The following is a 19,499-nucleotide window of genomic DNA, read 5'->3' on the forward strand; positions in this document are numbered from 1 at the left end:
CTAGGTGTGTTCCACCAAAACAGTACTCAGTGCTGGTCTGCTCCTCGAGAGGACAAGGTTCAAGATGCTAAATGGACACTTGAAATTGTGCTACATGGAGGCAGATGAGAGGAGCTGCTTGCAGGGACAGCAGCACAGCAAAGCAGCCTGACAGAACAGGTAATCCTTTTTTGTGCATTTCTGGCAGAAGGAATTGGTTTTTTGTTTGTTTGTTTTCATTTTGACCTGTGTTGTCCTAACACAACAATAAGCCTTATTTCACACAGTCTCTTTACCCGGATTAAACAAGAACCTGCAAAAAGCATAATAAAGCATAATATACCTGCAAAAGGTATAATTGCTTTTTCTCAGTTATAAAATGGAAATTCAATTCCATGTTTTAGCCATTTCAAACTGTAAAAACTTAGATATAGTCCTGTAGCCAACAGGATTCCAGAAGCAGGCTGCAATGTTGGTGACACCCACAGGGGCGTGCTGCTGAACAGCACAGGAACTACGATCTGTTTGCCACCCAGATTGCACCATGCATTCTGAACACTGATGCTTGTTAGGAAAAGTTCTGCAACACATCTTGTTCTCTACAGGAACAGGTGAGAAAATCTCCTAATATTAGAGTTTATTTAGGACTTTGAGAAGAACAGACATAGCCCTTGCGAGGGAATATGAAAAGGCAACATATTCTCATAGAGAAATAAAGCTGTGAAACATCAGCCCAGTTTAAGTACCAGCAATTTGCTTACATGTAATATTCTGCAGTCATCTGAAGGGAGAAAAAACAACAATAACGACCCTCGTGACTTGGTTTTATCTTGCTAACTTGCAGCTCTTTGCTGTGCAGTTCTCATAGCACCAAGACCCAAGCAGCCCAGAACTCCTGCGGGAGCCTGGCCACCCTCACTCCAACCACGAGACTCAGAGGATGCCCCTGCCAGCACAGGGACAGCTGCTCCCACACCCTTCTCCTCCACCCTGATTCTCAAAGCAGGCAAGGCAGCCTGAAGCTGGGTACCCAGCTCCTCAGGGGCAAGAGCAGGGGGCCCAGACCTCACTGTCAAGGTCCACAGCTGCCACCACCATCTCTCCACTTGTTTGCTTTTCCCCTCCTAAGGCACACAAGGGAGAGATGTGGAGCTGCTGCAGCAGTTCGCTGACTTCAATGGTCAATGCTGTCAGGGAAAGTGGCCAGGCCACCACTCAGAAGTGACCTTGTTTTGAACTAATCCCACCTGCAGCTCTTAGAATAAGAGGGCACATTTTTCTTTTCTGCTGTTAGGACTCTACTCTTTGATCACAGGAAACTGTGATATGTGGCAAGTGTTGAGCACACCTTTAAAGAAAACACAGTGAGAGCTCTAGTTGCCCAATCATGGCTTTTATTAACCACCTAACTATGGCTAATGACTGGGCCTTGTTTGTATTTGAAGGGTGTGTGTGACTTCATGCACTTTAACCTCATTCCTGGTGTGACAAACTGTCATACCAAGCAAATATATGATAGCACAACATACAGAGAAGCAATTGCCATCAGACTCTGTACCATGCGGTGTCCAGCTTCACTGAAACATGTTTCAGAGCCGGACTACAAAGTCAGAAAGAAACTGTAAAAAAAAATAAAAAAACGTAGTTGAGGTCCTCTCTTACTGCCAGTGACTAAGATGAAGGCAAGGCTCTGCTCAGTTGTCTCATATTTGTTTTGAAGACGAAAATCAAGATAACTGTTCTCATTTTAGAGAAACCCTACGTTTCTAGGCTCCTTACCTCAGGACAGAATGCAGTGGTTTTTGCCGCTCCAACTTACAAATCTGTTGTGGCACCTGCTGATGATGAGAGAGAAGACTCCTGTCTTTTTTGAGCCAAGCAGGGATCATTATTTTCTCAAGTCATGGGAGAGGGGCAGCAATGCAGCTATCACTTCCTTTTCACTCTGGCACACAGGGGTTAGAGCAGCAGGTCTCCTTACTGTTGGACAGACTGCTTCTGTACTGTGTTGGGAGTGAGGCCCTCATCATTTTCCACAGGGGCTGTTTGTAGTAGAAATCAGAGATGCAGGGAAAAGGAAATTGGACATCTAATTAGTCCACAAGCCAAGGCATTCAACTCCAAAGGTCTGGGTGTCGGTCTCAGCTCCCAGTGCCATTTCTGTGTAGGGAGTCCCTCCCAAAGAAAACAGGTTTTCCTCCTCACTTCTGGGAAAAGCTGGTATCAGCAGAGTGTGCGGCAGAACCTGTGCACCCAGGACCTCCAGAGGAGAGGATGTGCAGGGCCTGGTAGGCATGTTCGATGTGTTTGGGATGAGGGCAGAGCTGAAGGCTGATCCTCAGGCTGCTGGAGGACCCAGGTGTTGAGTGTTCCCAGACACAGAAGTTGATGATGCTGGGGAGCTTTAATGTGAAGGTCTGTAGGGATTTACCTACAAAAACCTTTGGGGTTAGTTTGAGGCCAAGTGGGAATCCTGGAGAACACAGATCTGAATTTATGCATTTAAAGCCCTGTCAACTTTTCTGCTTATCTGAGAAAAAGCAACTGGGAAGATACTTTGAGAACCTAGCTTTTCAAACATGCAACAGAGATTGCTAACTTGAGTTTGTATGTTAACTTAATCAGGCTTAATCTAAAACATCAAAACATCTAAAACACCAAGCCTTCAGCTGATCTTGATCGTGGTCAACCTGTCATCCACCAGGACCCCCAGGTCCTTCTCCTCAGAGCTCCTCTCCAGCCTGTACTGATACATGCGGTTGCTCCTTCCCAGGTACACTTCCTTTTTTTCCAGGTACACTCTACACTTCCTTTTGCTGTTTACATACTTAAGAAGTTTTTTTTTTTATCTTTTATCTCTTTTGCAAGCCTCACCTCTAGTTGGGCTTTAGCCTTCCTTGTCGCATCCCTGCAGGCCCTGACAACACTTCTGTACTCCTCCCAAGAGGATAGGCCCTTTTTCCACATTTCATAAACTTTCATCTTCCTTTCGATCTTATCAATGAGCTCTTTGCTCATCCACACAGGTTAAATACGGTACGTTTACAAACATTTTGTATCCCAAGACAAACACGATTGAATTGTATAAAAGAAGCCAGGAGTCTGACACTTGTAGGAGCTCTCAAGCCTAAGAATGTTGCTGGCTGGGACACAAGTCGCTGTTCCAGTCATAAAACCAGAAGATCATTGCTAGCACAAAAAAGTAGTGGTAGATAATCCTACCTCTGCTAGGGTGGCACTGACACCAGCACTAGGCTGTAGGTGTCAGCATATTTGACCTCACTTTAAAATGAGGATGATTCCCTCCAATGCTTTGGCTGGAAATGAACCTGTTATTGGTCTCCTATGTTCTTGTAAACAACTTGTCAGTGTCAAGGCTATCATGCTAAACTCATCTAATGTAGAGTGAATATAATCCTGCCCCCTTATGGCTTTTAAATAGAGACAGAAAGAGAACAGACAAAAAATATCTTGTAGTCCTATGCTGCTGCTTATGAGTGTTTTTCAGCGGAGACTTGCATATAGCTGTCCATCACAAGTGCCTGTTGATGCAGATGTAATTGCCTATAGCCACCAAATTAAAAACTGTAAATCTCTAGGATAAAGTTTTAAATGCTTTTTTATTTACAGTCTGTAGCAACTCACATGCTGCAGAAGTTCAGAGTAAAGCATTTGTCAGAATCAGACAAGTTCCTTTTGTGTACCTCATGTCTGCTTTTGAATTAGTATAGGTATTTGGCATGTTTCTAACACAAGGATGATTTATTCACAGTGGCACAATAACACTAACTTTGGACAAATTCTTCCAGTTTGTGCTTGTTTGGTTGGGTTTTGTGGCTGGAGCATCTGTATACCTCTAGTATGTGGAAGAGGTCCCGGCTGCCTGATAATTTGAATTCTCCTAGGCTAAAACTTTTGAAAGCTTCCTTTTATGAGAGATTTAATTGAGAGGGATCTTCTCCACACTTTGCCACTCCTGCCCCTTCTCCCTTTGGAAGGTCCAATTACAACTGAAAAATAAAAAAGGAATATTGGCCAAGAAATGCTTTTTCTAATTGTCTCACTTAAGAATTAGCTGTTTTTAACTGTGCTGTAGCCAGAAATTACTTTGAATGTATACACTTACTCCTATGCTTGAAGCCTTCACCAGGCAAGAGATGATGCTCTGTTGTAGCTCTGGTGCCCAAGTGCAACTGTTGACTGTAGACCCAGTCTGCACTAAGTTCCATTGTGACAGTGAAGAGAAAAAAAAAAAAAAAAAAAATATTGCTACTGCCATTAACTTGTCGCTGTTACACTAGTAGCGTGCTCCAGCAAACAGTGATCATGAATCACCAGCATTGGGGTGAAAAACAGCAAAACTAAGTTGTTGCTACATTCTCAGGTTTGAGGACTTGCAGTCACTGGGGATGTAAGTGTGACTAGCCATGAGCAAAACCAGAGGGAAGCTGCAGTGATTTTGTTTCCTCCATTGCCAGATGAAGGTATCTGGAATGTGCAAGTGTTAAAAGCCTAAGGAAAGCAAGTTTTGAGAGGTAGGAAGTCAGTGTAATTGAGCTGTATTTCTTTAACCATGTAGTCCTTAACACAGGCAGGCTAAGTCCATTACAGTGCAATGGTGTGGCAGCTTCACTGTAAGCAGCATCAAGTTGTGATTTGCTCTTGTTCTTTGGTGTCTGATGCACATCATCTCATCAGTACACCAAAAGAGAAATAGTTTAAACATAATTAACTTGAGCTAACACTGAAACTCCTGAGAACAGGATGCTATTAAATGTTCAGAGATTTTTAACTTGCATTTATCAGGGATATGATAGTACTGTTTGAGTTAAGGCTTCTTAACTAAACTTGACCTAGGTGATAGTACAGTTGGGTTATTAATACTGTTCACTTAAACTGTGGTTCTAATATACTTTGAGTGGAGACTGCCTAAACTATTGCTTTTCTAAGAGTTAATATAGCCACTTATTTTTGTAAATGCTGTGCAACTTTTCTATTGCTTGATCCTGATTCTCACATTCCTGTTCCAGTAATTCTTTTCTCTTTTTTAGAAAAATGCATTATAAATCAGGTATATTGGTATCTTTCATGTCTATCTAACAATTAGTATAAGGGTTATTTTATACTTGCATGCCTTTTACATATTGTTTGTGAGGATAGCTTTTTTTTTTTTTTTTTTAAATTAAATTTAAAAACACATAATGATGCAAAAATCCCTAAGATTCTCAGCAAGGTAAAGAAAACTGAGAAATGACACTTTAACCTGGATCATGAGACAGTAACAGATGTATAAAATATTTGAAGTGAGAATTCTTGCCTGGGTTAGCAAATTGGATACATTTTGAGAGTTGAAATTAAACCTATTTTTGTTTGTGTGCCTGTTCTTCCTGCTCCTGCTGCCTTCAGAATAGGGCCTTTCCTTCAGAGACAAGAAGGGAGGAATGGATGGAGTTCGGTTGTGCAGCTACTTGCTGATTCAGAGCAGACATCCATGACCTCCTCTTATTTGTGGCCAGGTCCCCTCTAGAAAACTGTCTGTAACCTGCAGCCCTAACGCAGGATCTGCCTGTTCAGTTGTGAAACAGTGAAGAAATACTCATTGTGGTTCAAAGGGCATTTTAAAAAAGCCTCAAAATGGGAGCCTGTAGCAAGATGGTTTTATCTTACAATTTCTTTCTGGATGTTAGTTTCTGGAGGTGGTGCTCAGGGGTTGGAGCTGCTCTGAAGCAGCCCAGGACCCAGGGATAGTTTTGCAGAGTGCATGCACCTGGTGGCCCCCAAAAGATGTGCACCTGATCCAACACTCTGAGCCCTGCAGCAGCCTTTCCTGGCACCAGGACTGTTCTCTTTTGGGGTGGGGCGGGGCTAAGGGCAGGTGCTTGCAAGAAGGGAGACCCTTCAGAGCCACCAGAGGACTGCAGCCTCCCTGCATGTGTAATTGGAGATTACAGAAGACCAGGTGGAAAGGGGGAAAATCCATGTGCACTTGTCTGAGCTTCTCAGAAGCCTATTTGGGAAAGGATGCTTTTCCTATATTACAACCAGTGGAAGAAAAAAAGTTAAGTCCCAGAAAGAAAGCAGCAAGCTGGACAGCGTGCTTGGCCCTAGTTTGCTGTGCTGTCTTAAAAGATTAAGCCCTAAACTTGAAGCAACTCTGTGGTGCCTTGGTGGCATATAAGGTCCACAGAGTCTGTTCTCAGAAAAACGCTTAAGTATTAGGGGATGAAACAACACCCAAGTCCTTCTGAAGAAGTCAGCTAAGACTATTCAAGACATGAGAGTACAATATTTAAATTAGCTAGATTCACTATCTCATTACAAAATTCTAGAGGAGACCAGGATTTTACCATGCAGATGCTAAAAAGCATCAATATTATACCTTACACAGGAAAAACTATAGTGTTTCTTCTATCCCTTTTCCCCTGGAACATCCTTGCCTATTTGGGAGAGAAGGCAGAATGTAACATCTTTCTTCTTTTCTACATCTGCCTGATTTAAATTGAGAGCTTTGTAGGGTGGAACTTGTTAAGAACTCGTTAAGTTAAGAACTGTGTTAAGTATGTATACTTTAAAGAACTCTGTCACATCAGTAGTGAAACAAAAAATCAAAAACCTTAACTGTAGGTCCCAGAAATGACAGTATAATTATTTGTAGAGAGAACTACAGCAGTAACTCAACATGACACGTGAGACTTTAAAAACAGCAAACCTGATTTAAACCAATGGAAAAGCCAGGAATACAGGCTGAAGACTGTTCTTAATGCACCATATTGCATCGGAACATTTTGTACCTACTCATCCATCCAAAACATGACGTTTTGCATTTCATATTAACATTCTGAAGACATTAAAGGATTCTTCAATTTGATGTTCACATGCTGTGTCAGAGCATGTACTCTGACTGCTTGAAGAGATGTCATGTTCACCTTTTGCTCATTTTCCTGCCTTCACTTTAGTCTCAACTATCCCTCATCCCATTTCCAAAAAAAAATATTTTATATATATATATAAATCCCTGAGGCTGTTTTTATTGGTAGTGTTATTTCAGCAGGAAGATAGCTACAAATATTATTAGTCAGCAGGAAGAGAGCTACAAGTACGGTTTGTAGGATTTGAACTCCATGTTGGATTTCTGCAGTACCTCAGCTGTTATGCGTATGTACTAAGAGCAACTGCTAACAAATTATTGCAGTAATACTTGATGTTCATATACAGCTTCTCATCTTCAAAGCACTTCAAAATTTCCCAGAAGTTCTACAAAATATGGGGGAGAGAGGAAGAGATATGGGCAAAAGCCTTTGTTTAGCATTGGTCCTAACATAAATCATCATGTTCCTTTTCTGCTTTGTCATGTAGCAAGAATGTTGTAGTCATCAGATTTGACTGAAGTGCTAAATTGACAGTAATGTTTTCAGCAAAAATTTTAAGAAATACTCTTCCCCTTCCATACAGACAGTTCTCTTCAGAAGTTATGTTCACGCCTTTGAGTTCAAAACCAGGGAAACTTGTGACATTAGCATAATGCTCTGGGAAATTAATTTATGTATCAAAATAAAGGTCCTTTTGACTTTAGAAAGTTATCATGACAAAAAAAAAAGTCATATTTCAAAGCAATAAAACATTGCAGAACATAACCATGAATCTTAGAAATTTTAAAGGATTTTTTTTTTTTTTTTTAGGATAAACCAATAATTCCTCATGAGTTACCTCACAATTCAAATTGGAATAGTTAGCTTTTATAGAGGAAAGGAAGCTCTTATTAACTTGCTGGCACATGATGGATAGAAAAATGGAGAAAACTTTTAGTGACTTGCTATAGAGCTTACTTCTGATCATGTAACGGGAAGAATTTTTCTCAACACCTGAGACCAACTAAAATATTCTGCCTGCTTAACAGGGGTCCAGTGCCCACACATCTGACATGCACTTTAAAGAGTACTTCCAGGTTATTGGCACTCAAATGCAGCTACTGAATATTGTCTTTTAATTCTGGGAGCTCTTTCTGATGAACAACACGCAGCCAATGTCCCCTTCTGCCTGTACTCTCAGCTCTGAGCACAACCAGGGAGCACACCCATGCAAGGCCTTTTAGGCAAATTATTTCAGGTTACTGTCATTTTTGCCTGGATGAGTCAGGCTTGCAAATGTTTTCCATTATCACCATAAATATGTGGGTGAAGTGAAACAAAGCCTAACATTTTACTTAATGAGAAACAAATACAAAATTGTAATGAATAAAATATTCTGTTTCTTAAATATTCCCTTAAATATGCAATCCAGCCCTTGTACTTGAAAGCATGACTTGTTTTTAACATGCTTTCTATAGCAAAGAGTTCTGTAACATAGCAATTAGTATAGTTTACTATTTTGAAACACAGACATTAAACCAGTTCTTCTGCTGTCAATTATTATGTAGTTAGATTCCTCTTGTGTTTACAACATTTCTATAATGTCTGAAAAAAATATGGAACGATGTTAGCATACAGAGGAATAGGGAATACATTTTCAGATGAAACATTACATGTATTCCAGAAAAAAAATCCATGGAAATCAAAAAGAATTCTTTCTGGGAAGACTGTAAAAGTACATACTCTTCTTTTATGCAATTCTAGTATGGTGGAAATAAAGAAGTGTAACATATGAAGCTAGTTTAAAAGCTTAGCAAAAAATGAAATTAAATAACATACATGTTATTAATGAATAACTATAGGAAAAAAGTGTATAATTACATGTTAATTAAATTCTCTCCTGTGTCTGCAATGCCTCAAAATTACATTTTCTTTCTGTGTATTCTCCTTCCAGCAAAATATCCTTTCTTATCTGGTTATTTACGACTTTTTAATTTTTCTGTTCTCAAAGTATAAGTTTCTTCTTGCATTTACAGCTTTTCATTTATCTCTGCCTTAAGGTTGACAATAAGTTCACTTGGGATTCCATCCACTGCGGACTTCTGATCTTCAACAGTGAAAGCAGCCACAGCACCTGCCTCAAGGGACTCTGCCTCTGGACGGGGTTCTTCCAGGTGACCTTCTTGATCAGGTCCCTTGGGTTCCATCTCTGCAGCTATTGGCAATAGTATCAATGATGCACAGCTTTCTGAAGGCACACCTTCTTCCAGTAAAGGAGGGAAGGGGGTAACTGCAGGTGGGGCAAGTTCCATCACATACTTATTACTTATCACAAGTTCTTCTCTAGGACTGTGGAAGAGATATTCATACAATTTATAGGGTTTAAATTTGCTGATATTCAAGTAATCAATGATTGCTTTGGCTTGCTCAATGCTGAAGACATCCATGTCACCATGGATGTCGTCACTTCTTTCTGAATAGTTTCTCCTGTTCCAGCCATTGCTTTTCCAAGTTCCTTTATGTTATCTCCTAAGGTCATATGTTTGTCATGGAGGCTCTCCAACAGGAAGTTTAATAGATCCATGAATCCTGAGAGCTACACAAGACTGAAGTTCTCTTCTTTAGCCCACCAAAATCTGGCAATATAATAGTCTAGCAAAATAGCTTCCTTCAGAGATGTCTTTAACTGTTTAAAATTCAGAAATTCTTCCAGCTTTTTTTTTTTTTTTTTTTTATCTCCCTCTACATTTTGTCCTGACAAAGCAGTAATTGGGGAAAGAGAAAGAAATGTCTGATTAATAATCTTCTGTCCACCTACTACACCCTGATCCTGGTCTTCTCCTGCCCTGGTGGGTGGGGGCAGCCTCTGAATCTCCTACCGCATGGCCCCGGCGCCCATTCTTGCCCTGCCGGGCGCCCTGTAGTCATAACCTCAGCGGTGGTCACATCCCAGCTTGATGCTGCCTTCCACACTTTCTCCCCCGGGTTGTTCCCAAGTCTTTACATCGAATACAGCTGAGGCCGTCGAGGGTACCCCTTGTTTTTGCAAAAACTTCAATAGTAGCTTTACCTTAAATGGGTCATATTTTACACCCCTTTTTATTAATAGTTGCATTATTAATGCAACTATTTACTATATAATATATATAATAATGCAACTATTTACTATAGCCTCTTCTTCTGCAGAAAGATTTGCTCCCACTGTTAATGCCCAGCTGCTCACCTGTCCTTCAGGTGATGTCCCGGGATTGAAGCTGAAGTCCAGCTGCAAGCTTGATTCGTTCAGTTGGGTTCCCTTCAGATGCTCGTGCAGCGTTGCTGTAGTCCTAATCACACCGGGGTCACCATTTGAAGGGAATGACAACACAGACTCCAGGATAGTCAAGAACTGGAGACCCTTTATTTTTCCAGTGCAAGACATTATACAGCTTCAGAGCCATCTGCACATGCTGCAGGAGGCTAGCGGGCATAGTTACAGACTCTGATCGGTGTGTTCCTTTTGATCACGCACAGCTCTCTATAGGCCCGTCTGAGCCTAACAGCTCCTCCTTACTGGTTCCCACTTCCTCTTGCTCTAGCCAGGCTTCACTTTCTCATTTCTCTCCCCCATCCCAGAGAGGGAGGGGGGAGGATGAGCAAACGGCTGTGTGGTGTTTAGCTGCTGGCCGGGTTAAACCACAACACCTGGTTACCTTTAGTGCACCACCATATCAATCAGCTCTAGTTTATCACCAAATGGGTCACACATATTTTTCTAGTAGCATCTGGTTCAAGGTACTGGACCAATGCTTAAACCTGCTATCAGGTATGTTTGAGAAGGAGCTGTGATGCCCAGGTGAGAGGAAATTAGAAGATAAGCATCTATAACTAGCTAGTTTGGACAGCAGAGACCAACACATGTTACCCCGTGGTCCTTATTGCTGAGTGAAAATGATTCTTGAAAATGCTGGATAATTACTGCAACAGCTGTATCTGCACATGTTACTTCTTATCTCTTCTGCTTTGATGAGAAGAGCTGAGTGGGTCAGACCTCTTTGCCTAAAGAGATGTTTTTTAGCGGGGGAAAAAATAATTTTGTTGCAGAACCTTTCTTTATCTGACATGGCAATAGCACAGCAAAAGCATTGTCCTTACAGGTCCACATCAGTAACCTTTAGAAGCAATTGGATATGATGTTAATTACTTTCCTTATAGATAACACTCCTTTACCTCCTGTGCCTCCTCAAAACTGTAACCTCTTTGACATGTGTTCTGAATACTTCCATTAGGCACCCAAGAGAGATTCGTTTTTAAGCTCTGTTGGCCACTTTGCTTCCCAGTTATCAAAACATAGAGCTTAGAGGAATTGCTCTTAGCTTGGTTTTGACAGTCAGCAATTTTTCCTGTTGATGACTTGACAAGAGTACGTTGCCATGCCTTTCTACTTGGTGCCTGAAAATGGAAATTAAGTTGCAGGGCTTGTGGTTTCCTCTCTTTGGAGAAAATAAGAGGAAATGATGAAGAAAGATCATTTGTTGAGAGTCAAGATTTACCCTTCAAAGGAGGCAACACCAGCAGGAGGAGCTTGTGGGAAGAAACTGTTTTTCAGGTTTAATTTGATCTTTTGAGAGAAAAAGGTTGGTTCATGCAGTAACAAGGAACATCTAATAAAACTCAGGACTATTTTCCTGTCAGAGGTCCCTCAAATTCTAAAGAGTTTTACAGTTGGTTTCTTGCTACTGATAATATACAAAATTATATGGTCTTTTGAGGAAGAAAGGATTAGAAGAGGAGGAGAAAGGTAAACAGATGTGGTGATTGACATGGGAACCACTGTGTGCTTTTTGATCATTTGATGTAAAAAAAAGAGCATGGAAAATGTTGTCTTTCTAGATGAGTCTTATTATCAGAAATGTTATGAATTAGCAATAAATAAAGCTATGTGTTAGCTACAGAATAAAATCAGCAGTGCATGTACATCTGGCCAGGCAGCATTCAAACCCCACTCACTCATCAGAGTTGCATGGCTGTTCTGATCAGCCAAATGCATCAAGCCTTTTTTTTTTTTTCTCTGCTTCTGAGTGTAGTATTGTAAACTTTGTGATTGAGATCATGTGTTTATTTTCAAATCCCTACATTTTACATAGGACTTTTGTGATCAGGTGTCTAGAAAAGAACTTATTGTTTTAGGTGGTATTTTTGTATAGAAAATACAAAGAATAAGCATTAGGAAGCTGAGACCCAAGCACTGATCTGGGGACAGTTATGCATGACACTAAGACATGCAATTGTGTGTGGTTTCTTCAAGAAGTGCTAGGTAAATATTGATTTCACTTACTAAAAAGCGTTTTACCCAAAAGCAAGTTGACCTGTTTGTCAGAATGGTGAAAGTGTATCAAGCCAAGAGTGACTTGCTTTCTCTTGCAACTGAAGATAACATTTTTTGCATATTTAAAGGAATATATCCATCAACAATATCTGTCTTTATGTTAACATAATTATCAGTCTGCATAACTTAAATTATATGTGGAAACTGCAACATAAATTATCATTAAATCTGTTAGCCCTGCAATGGAGGCTGTGCGAGTATTCTGAGAGATGACTGCATACTGGTAGCTAGAATGTTCAGGGAAACTAATTGGGGTCGTAATGAAATCCCATGGAATTTTGGAAGCAGGGACCAGAGGATATCAAATAGAGCCATCTGAAAGGTACCAAGAAACCTGCGATTACAAATAGGACAGTGTTTTGTTGTTCATGAGACCACACAAATATACTGGTGACTGTAGCTTATACGTATTAAAATTTTGCCTTTCTAGACACTGGATGCTATCTACATTTAAACTTGGTATTTTTAGGAGTCTATAAAAGTGTTGAGAAAGTGGGAAGAGTATTTAAGTAGAGATGTGGATCTCTACAGTGGACTTAAGCCTTCTCATGAATTCTGTATGCACTCTACTCACTTTTCACATGGATTCCCTTAGCCACGTAGCCATCTACTACATAAAATGATCATCAACTGGTGCAATAATCAAAAGCTCAGATACTGAGGCAACCCTCTGGATCCCCTATCAAAGGTGATAACTTTTTTTCTACTTGGAGACTGAAAACATGTAGAAAATAACTTCTGTTTGAAAGGAAATGCTCTTTCAAGACTGCAACTTGAAGGGAGATTGACAATGCAGTTTGCAGTCAACGAGGCTGCCACAGGCATTGACAAGATTTTTCATTGTTGTCTAAAACTATCTTTATATGACACGGCTAATAATATTAGAAAAGCTTCAAGTTCTGTGATTTGTTCACGGGCAGGGGACTGTCAAAGAAATTACTGCTTCTCTACAGGAAGCTATGTATGCATCTAAAAGATCCAGACTTTGTCTATGTATTCACAAGCAATTCTGATGGTGTTGACAGAAAGCAACCCCAAGTTCTTCCAATGCTGAGTTAGTAATATGAGGACCTAGCTCCATTTTTAATAAAAACTTAATTTTATAGGAACAAATGTCTATACAATGGCTGTAAATAACCTGTGGCTAGAAATTAAATTGGAAGTTTTGAAGCATGGAAAAAGTTTTGAAACAGCCTTAAGTAGTGACATCAACCTTCGCGTAGCTCCCCAAGAATCCTTTTATTTTGCATAGAATTTTGGTAATTCAGCTAAAGGGTTAACTTGGCTTGTTGTTTCCAAATGTTATAGTAAATAATATTGAGTAAAAAGTATTTTTTTCAAATAACATATTGTGGGAGTGTGCCCATAGGGATCGACAAGCCCCATGGTTGGTAATAACATCGGACTCTTAATGATGAGACCATGAAGAATGTAAAGAGTTTAGAAGGAACGAAGAAGGATGATTCAGGAATGCCTTGCTGTCTCAGACTGCTTGTTCTCCAGCCATTAAGGCATGGAAGTTGCTGGGTGTTTGCTGTTGCTGGGCAAAGTTGTTGACCAATGAATAGTTAGTGGAAAAGTACTGCTGTAGAGTGAATGGTATAAGAAGGGAGCCGATCTTCAACAGAAGAGTTGAAGTTACGTCATCAATAAAGGAGTAGCGGTTACTGATCCTAAGGAACCCTGGTCTCCATGTGGTCTTTGTGCATCAACATATTCCTGGTCACTTAGCTATCCACTCTTTACAAGCTTTAAAAGCAGTCACCGTGTGAGGTAGGAAATGAGCATGTTCTAAAAGTGTTCTGTCTCAGGATTTTCTGCACACTTAGCAAAATTCTGCTGAGTAGAACAGCCAGTGAGAAACAGCCTGAGATGGTCACACTGCAAACAATCAATTGCCCATAATAACAGGTAGGAGTCTGTATGGACTTCAACTAGTGGTCTGCAGTTAGGCATAACAAAAACTGTTGATGTCAGAAGTTGTTTGATTGCACCAATCCCTCACTTTAAGAGAAATGGTAAGCACTGAGTTCTGATAAACTAGATGCTTTAGCTGAAGTAGCAGAGCACATTTTAAGGCAGGCGTTACAAGAAAGACCCTTTAGATATAGTTTTAGAAATAGCTTTTCTTAGTTTGTAAATATTCCTTCTCTTTGTTATGCAAAGGTATATACTAAATGCTTTGGAAGACTCTTTGTCAGGCTGCAGGGCCTGTAGATTACTCAGTGCACTTGAAGTCATTCTAGCAGTAGAGCATCTTCCTGGGAAATAGATGATGGTGTGGGAGCTTGTTTATGGGGAAGAGTGGATAGCATGCCTGTGGTTTTGTGACTGCTTTGTTCCAAAAATGACACATTTTTAAGAAATAAATTATGTAACTTACCTCACTTGGTTGTCTTCCAGTGGGAAGCTGACTTGCAGGCTTTGGAATTTTCCTGAGCCCTGTCAAGGGAGAAAAAAAAATCTAAGTTCACAGAAAGAGCATCTTTATCTCTGCTACTTCTAGAATTGAAAAGTGTATTTTGTATTTGATCAGTCACTTCAGTCTCCCTGAGCTGCCATTATGGCTTTCTGCGAAAGCCTACAAAACCAAAAATATCACAGATGAAAATAACACTCCCTCATCCTAAGTGTGGAATGTCTCAGTATGTATTTGGCACATCCTTTGAGGCTGTATAAACAACAGTCAGAAACAGGCTGGTGTAAGAGCCAAACCATAAAAATGAACAGTTTAGGTGCCTTGTCCTGTGTCTTCCAGGACCTCTGACATGTACTGACTGAAAGAGATTCCACAATGCTCATAAGGTAAAACAATTATTGCACAGCTTCTAGTACCTACTATCAAGGTCAAAGTCAGTTCTGCAAAACAAGCAAACTAAAACAAAAAAAAAAAAAACACAAGAAATCATTGTTCTGTTGAAATTTGTCACAAAACCTGATAGTGAAGAGCAGATTTTTGGTTCTTTTTCAAATTTAATGTACTGGTTCTAAGTCTCTTCTCATGCACAGCAGTAAAAGATGTACAAAAGGCATTTGTGATATAAAAGAGCATCATACAATCTTTTGGTGAGAAAATGAATATCTAGCTGAAAACTGTGTATGTTCTTGGGCCCAAGGGATGTTGCCTCTGATTATTCTTGCTAAAATCTCCTGCCTTAAAGGCTACATTAATAAATAATGATATTTCTTTTTTGGGCAGACCATCATACAGTATACTTTTCAACCTCTATATTATGACATTTGGTGTATGGCTTCACAAGAAAGTCTATGCTATGCTGCACAGAATGGTAACATCTTTTAATAACAAAAAGAAAACCTGAGGTCTGTAGGACCCACACAGCAGCATTTACAGGATTGCAAGTGATGCATACCATGAAGACAAACTTCATTTTTCCCCGAGGCACCAGATGGCAGCATTTTCCTTCATACAGTGTGACCTCATCCTCTCAGATTTCTCTCTGGGATCATCATGCTTTGAGGTTCTTGAAGCCACAAAGACCTCCACGGAACCAGACATTGTCTGTAATCACCTGCTTTCATTGTAGCTATGGGGTCCCATTGATGTGGCCTGAAAACAATACAGGCCTTTTGGCTGTACAGGCCTGACAGTCAATAGCAATCGGTAGCATACATGCACTTTAAAAATAACATACAGTAAATCTGTTTCCAAGCTCTACACTTTGCATATTCTCAGAATATTAAGTAGCTTTCATTTTGATTTCATTTTAGCTACCAGCTCTTTCCCATACGCATGCATGTACAATGTAACTCTTATGTTCTTTTCTATCAATGCTGTATTTTTCACATTTTCCAATAACGTTTTTATTGTACACTAGTTATGCATCACTAGGCTTGTAAATTCTGTAGCACGCTCTCCCCCCTCCCCCCCTCCCAGTAATCTGAGGCAGGAGTTGAGGAGGAATTGCTGTAGTTGAGAACTTTGCAACTTATGCTTGCTTCTACAGTTACAGACATGGAGTGAAGTTTTGTGGGCTGGGAATTCTTTAGTCACACAGTCCTTGGTTCTCCTTTTTCCCTTCATCCCCATGTTTTTGCTTATAAATCTAATGCTGCCTTTGCAGTGTGTTTTTGTCAGAGAAGAAAAATAATTAAGGTCAACTGTAACAAGTTGTATTCGTAAGTCACCACCCTTGAACTATGAACCTGCAGCACCATGGTACAAATGTGTATTCACTTAAGCTGTATGACTCTAAGCCTTCAACAGACAATAGAAAAGAAAGGCTCTTTATCCAAGAAGGGGATGGATTGTAGAGCCCCAGAGGTTAAGGGAGGAGTAGCCCTGTTTTTTTCATTAGTATGCTGTCACTCCTTGGGGTTGCTGGTGTATCTGCTGTGGTTAGTAAGTCTGCTAGTGCTTTACAAATGCTATGAGCTCATTGGTAGACTATTTGCAGATTATTTAATTTATGGACTTCTGACAAGCAGCCAATCATTTTTCTAAAAAAACATATGCAACAAGGGATTTTTTACTTTTCCAAATTTCAGCCAAATTCAGTATGAGTGTCATAGGACAGGGCCTGGATGGTAGACCATCTGCAACTCCACCCTTTCTCTTCTTATTTAATACTAAAATTATCTATAAACAGGAAGGAGGGAGGCAGGGAGAAGCATTTCTCAAAGCTAGTCATGAGAACCCTGTATGATGAACACATTAAGCCATGTAACCTGGAAATCAGTCCTAGTTTCTTCTGTTAAAATATTCTAACAAAAGGGCAAAATTCCCTCAATATTCGTGTATTTTTTTCATGCCAATTTCTTTCCAGTTCTGGATTTGCCTGTCCATTGGTTTCAGCTATTATATGCCAACAAGACAGATTTAACTTGGCTGCCCAAGATGTACAAAATAAATGCAATACAACTATGTTGGAATCTCACTTGAAAGCTGAGCAGAACTTCATCACTTAAAGACAGCTGTAGGTGTACACATATGACCTCTAACAAATATCAAAATGACCTTCTAATAAAGGAGAAAAATACCTCTCTACAGTTTATAATGATGAATGGAAACCCTTGCACACAGTTGCATTGCAAAATGGAAAAATAAATACTTTTTGTCTAATTATACCACTGTGATTACTAGCACCTTCTCAGAGAAGAGAAAGCAGTCAGCCAAGATGAGCTTTGTGAAAGGAGAGGAGATACTGAGAAGGTTTACAAAAAAAAAAGTCTGATATCACTCAGTATGGATTATTACAGTTTGCCATTATTTATTTTGGAACTGTGACAACTGACCAAAACATAAGGACAATAAATAGAAATGCAAGTAGCATAAAGTACACGAGAAGAAAAAAGCAATATAATTTGGCACGCAGCAAATCTTTTATCTGGCATACAGCTGTCTTTGCAATTCCCATTGCTCTTTTGGAATATTTTTTGTGACTTCCTACTAAGGTACCTCTGCTGGTAGAGACTTAGGAACAGCACCATCTTTGTGAGCTTTGTTTCTTACTCAGTGGAGCTGGCTAAGATAAATGGTGTTAATCCTTTACATAAGAAAGATGCAAGTATCCTCCTACACATGCATTAGAGAGATGTGTTTGTTTTGTGATGGGTAAGTGCTATATATTGTTCGTAGGCTCTATCTTGCATAGTAAATGAAATTACTGTCGAAACAAGCTGATTAAATCTGTGATTTCCCCTTGCTGCAGTGCAGAATGAAGATATACCCAAGGGGGGGGAAATTGTCTGGTGGTATGCATAGCATATTAGCTTAAAGATTTTCATGGCACACTAATGAAGGAGATCTCTTTTTTTAAGGCTTGTAAATGAAACATCCATGTTGCTTCCATGCACTGAGATACTGTCCTTGGAAGCATTGTAGTAGCAACACTGCCAACTTTCAGCTTGGCCTTCCCTCAAGGCAGTGAAAATGTTAAGTGGAATTGTATTTTTTATGTTACTTGTTAGAAAAGGAAGATAGGGTAAATGGTGTTTACTCAATCAGACCTCAGGTATAACAGAGTACCCAGTTCCACTTAAGTCATGATAGTGGAGTTAAGAGGCAATTTTCCTGCTTCCTTGTGATTGTTTACCCATAAACTACAAAGGTCTGTGGTAGTTGGCGTGTTATTTCTTACTGCTTTTAACCCTGGAGCCAGATTCACCAAGTACCTACTTAATCCCTTCTGTGAAGACTCCAAGATGAGGCCACTAAGATGATCAGAGGGCTGGAGCACCTCTCCTATGAAGAAAGGTTGAGGGAACTGGGCTTGTTTAGCTTGGAGAAGGCTCTGGGGAGACTTCATTGTGGCCTTCCAGTACTTGAAGGGAGTGTATAAATAGGAGGGGGAATGCCTGTTTACATGTGTTGATAGTGATAGGACAAGGGGGAATGGTTTTAAACTATGATGGGGAGATTTAGGTTAGAAATTAGGAGAAAGTTTTTCACTCAGAGGGTGGTGAGGCACTGGAACAGGTTGCCCAGAGAGGTGGATGCCCCATCCCTGAAGGCATTCAAAGCCAGGCTGGATGTGGCTCTGGGCAGCCTGCTCTAGTGGTTGGCAACCCTGCCCAGAGCCGGGGGTTTGAAACTAGATGATCTTTGAGGTCCTTTTCAACCCAGGTGATTCTGTGATTTTGTAAATGAAAAAAGTAAACGGCTAGGAGGTGAATGGCTGTTAATATCTGACATCTTGAAGGAAGTGAGGAGTTACTGGAACAAGGCAGAATGCTAAGTGGTCACACGTGGACATGTCTTTACCTTTCCCCATGAGGAATCTGAGTAGATTCTGGGTCCCAGGTGACACTGTAGTTGGTGTGTCTAGTTAAACTTTAAACGGACAATTTGTCTAGCTGGCACAAAGGAGTCCTTCAGCTCTAGGGATTTAACCAAACTTCTGGCTTAATTAAGAACAGATTAACATCTATGTTTAAACATCTGAGTCATATGGATAAAATATTTCCTCTCTTGCACAGCTCAAATGCACAATCCCCTTTGTGTACCACAGCAGGGACACTCGGTGGACCTTCACTCGGTGCACGTACGACCAGACTAAGGGAAAGTGCCTCAGCCCCAAATAGAAGTGGCCTTCTTTCTGTCTTATGTTTACCTGTTTACTTCTTTTCAGGTGACGTGCAGGCGCCTTTCCTCTGTACCTCAGGCTGCTGGGCGCCGGGGGTAGCGCTGAGGAGAGGGGCACAAGGGGCGGCGGGTGTCTGAGGAGGAGGGGGAGGCACGTAACTCGCCGCTTGACTCCACGGGCCCCCGAAGCTGCTAAAAATCGAGCTAATAGTCCGCAAATACATTGAAAAACAGCTACAGCCCAGAGAGAGTGGGGACAGCG

At 40.5% G+C, this 19,499-nt stretch overlaps 1 pseudogene across 1 annotated transcript; it reads right to left on the minus strand.

Annotated features, from left to right (window-relative positions):
- Positions 1 to 7,620: 7,620 nt before the first annotated feature.
- Positions 7,621 to 10,248, minus strand: LOC311436143 (ciliary-associated calcium-binding coiled-coil protein 1 pseudogene; annotated as a pseudogene). The gene is made up of 2 exons: positions 10,051 to 10,248; positions 7,621 to 9,702 (listed from the first exon to the last, which is right to left on the minus strand). The product of its transcript is annotated as a ciliary-associated calcium-binding coiled-coil protein 1 pseudogene (transcript).
- Between the last annotated feature and the right edge of the window lie 9,251 nt (positions 10,249 to 19,499).

This window comes from Aythya ferina (assembly GCF_964211825.1).
Source record: "Aythya ferina genome assembly, chromosome: 4".
Taxonomy (NCBI): Eukaryota; Metazoa; Chordata; class Aves; order Anseriformes; family Anatidae; genus Aythya; species Aythya ferina.